The sequence below is a fragment of the Myotis yumanensis genome, unplaced genomic scaffold (genome assembly GCF_028538775.1).
Source record: "Myotis yumanensis isolate MYYU_CA2020_CCGP unplaced genomic scaffold, mMyoYum1.0.hap1 SCAF_1, whole genome shotgun sequence".
Taxonomy (NCBI): domain Eukaryota; kingdom Metazoa; phylum Chordata; class Mammalia; order Chiroptera; family Vespertilionidae; genus Myotis; species Myotis yumanensis.
The window spans coordinates 184522087-184525853 of record NW_027223752.1 but is presented as its reverse complement, the minus strand read 5'-3'; the positions used below and the strand labels follow the sequence as shown (position 1 = coordinate 184525853).

Genomic DNA, 3767 nt, shown 5'->3' with positions numbered 1-3767 from the left:
TAACCAATGATTTCCATGTTACGAATTACTAAATCTGGTGGCCAATTCCCAGTCCTCATCTTGTTTTAGCTATCAGCACATTTGACAGGGTTAATTATACCATTTTTCTTGATTCAGTTTCTTCACTTTGTTTCCATTATATCACCATATTTTGTTTTTTCTTGGACCTCACTGTTAACTCATTCTGTCTCCTACTCTTCTTCTCTCTAAACTTGTCATGTTAGAGTTATCTAGGATTGAGGACTTCTCATTCCTTGATTCACTTTTTTTTTCTATCTGTATTCACTAAATTCTGCCATCTAGTATAAAGCCCATTGTTTCTCCTGAACTCTAGGTTCATGAATACAACTTCCTACTAGATATCTCCACTTGGATGTATATTGGATATCTAAATATCAGCATCTTTAAAGACTAAACTACTAATACTCTGTCCTCTACCCTGTCCTTTCACATTTTGATTGATGGCAATTCTATCTTTAGGTTCAGCTGCTTAGGTAAAAATTTTTGAAATTATCTTTGACTTCATTTTGCCTCCAATAGCCCATATACAATCCATTAAAAAATCTTTTGGCTCTGCTTTCAGATATATCCAGAATACACAGTCCATATAATGGTCTCTGAGGCCCTAAACACTCTGGCCCTCTATTATCCTTCTGACCTTGTTCATACTGCTTTCTAATTCCACTCCATACTGAAATCCATGAGGGAAGGCCATGTGGGCTTTCCTAGTGTCCTTCCAACATAGCAGGCATCTTTCCATATAAGGGACTTTTTTTTCAACTCTTCTTCCAGATGTTCAGCTGGTTTCTTTAAGTTTTTGCTAAAACATCACTTTCTCAAGAAGACCTACATCAAGCAACACTCTGATCCCTATACTCCCCATCTTCCTTAGCCCAAATATACACCTCAGATATGAGAACTTTTCCCTTGAACAGCCTCCTCTTTTATGATTTCTATTTCTCAAATAAAAAATGTGCAAAATATATTGAGGCAATATATTTATTCTAAAACAATTTGTACAGATATATTTTGTACTTTTATGAGGTCATTTAGCTGAAATGAGATATGTTGTATAGTTTACAATTCTGAAGAAGCTTTCTTGAAATGTAATAAAAAATATCAATGATGCAAGACTTGGGTACTATGATAGAGAAAATTTAAGAATAGAAATGACTAAGTAATATTCCATTGTATACATGTACCACATTTTCATCCTTCTTCATTGAAGGACACTTTGGTTGTTTCCATGTCTTGTCCAGTGTGAATGTGTGAATAATGCTGTAATGAACATGGGTATGCATATATCTTTGCAAATAAATGATTTTAATATTTTTGGGTAGATACCCAGAAGAGAAGTTGCTGGATCTTATGGTAACTGTATTCTTAATTTTTTGAGGCCATTTGTGACAACATGGGTGGACCTTAGGAATATCATGTTAAGTGAAATAAGTCAGACAGAAAAAGTTAAGAATCTTATTATTTCACTCATATGTGGTATATAAACTGAGAGCAACAAATGAACAAACAAGAAAAACATACAAAAATTCACAGACACAAACAACAAATAGTATGGTGGTTGTCAGAGGGAAGGGGTTGGGAGTAGAGAGTAAAGGGAGTCAAATATATGGTGATGGAAGATGATTTGACTTTGTATGGTGGTCACACAATGCAATATACAGATCATGTATCATAAGAATGTATACTTGAAACCTATATAATTTTTTTTGAGGGGTGCCACATTATTTGAAGGAATAGTACAAATGAAAGACATAAGTGGATGTTTTGGTACAAGTTACAGAAAAGGTAACTCCAACATGCACTTACTGCTTTGGTGACTAGGAAGTCACTCCCATGGCTCTGGGAAGCCAGCCTAAGGCTTAGCTCTCATCACTGTCTACCAGGGTGTGCTTGTCAAAGAGATACTCTGCCATGCCAGTTTCAGGGCCTTCAACCTGTGCAAGTTGGTTATGTGGTCACCCAGTTCTTTAATGGATTTCACTTGCTCATTCCGGTAGTGATTCTCAATGAAGTCACACAAATGAGGATCATTTTTGTTAGTGGCCAGTTTGTGCAAGTCCAATAGTGACTGATTCACATTTTTTTTCCAAGTGTAATGCACTCTCCATTGCATTCAGACCCTTCTCCCAGTCATCACAGTCTGGTTTCTTGATATACTGAAGGAAGATTCCATCACCTCATTGGTTCTGCAGCTTCATCATTTTCCCAGCATGTTCTCTCTCTTCAGGAGATTGGTGAAGAAAATATTTGGCAAAGTTCTTCAAAACCACATCATCACTGTCAAAATAGTAAGGTAGTAAGACATGCACAGGCAGACATAGGAAGCGTAGAGGTCCAGGTTGCTCTGGCGGTTGATGGCGGTCTCCGAGTCCTGGTGGTAGTTCCGGTGCACCTTCGAGGCGGACCCTGTCCTTGTTATGGGGTGGCTAAGGAGAGGCAGCTGTGCAGCATTGGACTGGTGGCTGGGGCCTTGGGACTGTCTGAGGGCGCTGGGCAGCTGGCTGAGATGGATCTAGCACTGGGTTCCATCTAAGCACTGTTGAAGCAGGAACAGGGTGACTTTCCACAAAGACTCAAAACCTATATAATCTTATTCACTAATGCCACCTGAGTAAATTTAATAAAAAAAGAATGAAGACCCCCTTAAAACAGAATAGAGATGACTATTGTCCCAATAATAACAATGGCTGTCATTTATAGGAAACTTTCAGTATTTCAGCTACAGCGAATAGCTAATATTTACTGAGTAAATGCCAGGCATTGTTATAAATGCTTTACATACTATGTATATGATTTAAGCCTCCCAGCAATCCTGTGAATAGGTTCTAATATGTCTCCCCCTAGTGGCTTTGTGGAGAAGAGCATGAAAGGGGGAGGTGGGCAAGTGTGGAAGCAAGAACATATCGGCTTGGTGATTGTTCTCCATGTTTCTAATTTTTTCATCCTACTCCAAGCTTTCACTTGAGAATCTGAAGAAATTATAGATCAAGAGAGAAGGGAATGGAGCTAAAGGAAGTGTTTAGGGCCAGGAGAAGTGAGAAACATTGAGGCAGAAACCATAGAAAAATTCAGAGAATATTCCAGGGGGTTAAGTTTAATGGCTGCTACTATCTTTTGTCTCTAATAACTGTAAATGTTTATTATATGTAAAGCTTTTGTAAGTGGAAATTTATCCCAAAATTTTGGAAATAGGGAGAAGGCCCAGCCTCCTGAAGCAAAGCAAGAACTAGAGAGAGCAAAAATCTACCCAGAGACACACCAGTGAACCAGGGATAAGGGGAAAATGAAAAGGATTAGCAAACTAAGGTCTTGTGATGAGCACAATTTTGCCATTCACATGGGCGTTTTCTGTTCAACCTGCTAAACCTTGTTACTGTCAGACATTGAGCATACGTGAGAAGACTGGGAGATAGCAGCTCGTTTCATGCTCATTCACGATTCTCCTTCAACATGGCAAAGGTAAAGGAAGAAAATCAATGTTCTCATCCTTGTCTCCCCTCTAATAAGCTTCCCCATGTTAAATTTAGATGCAAAGAGCTCAGGTCCTTTTTGTGACAAGGAAAGGATCTGATCGCAGCTTTTGATATCCAAAGTTGTGAAAGGGATATTTGAATACATATTTCATCTTGACACTCTTTCACCCTGTGGCTGCACTTCCTGGGAAGGGACTGCTGCTCCAGTAATGATCAATCAGTAACTGACTCTTTCTGTAATTGGAAAGGCAGCACAAGTCTGAGAACAATGCCGCT

At 38.8% G+C, this 3767-nt stretch overlaps 1 pseudogene; it reads right to left on the bottom strand.

The window, feature by feature from the left end:
- Nucleotides 1-1877: 1877 nt before the first annotated feature.
- LOC138992888 (ferritin heavy chain pseudogene) lies at nt 1878-3450 on the bottom strand (annotated as a pseudogene).
- Nucleotides 3451-3767: the final 317 nt, after the last annotated feature.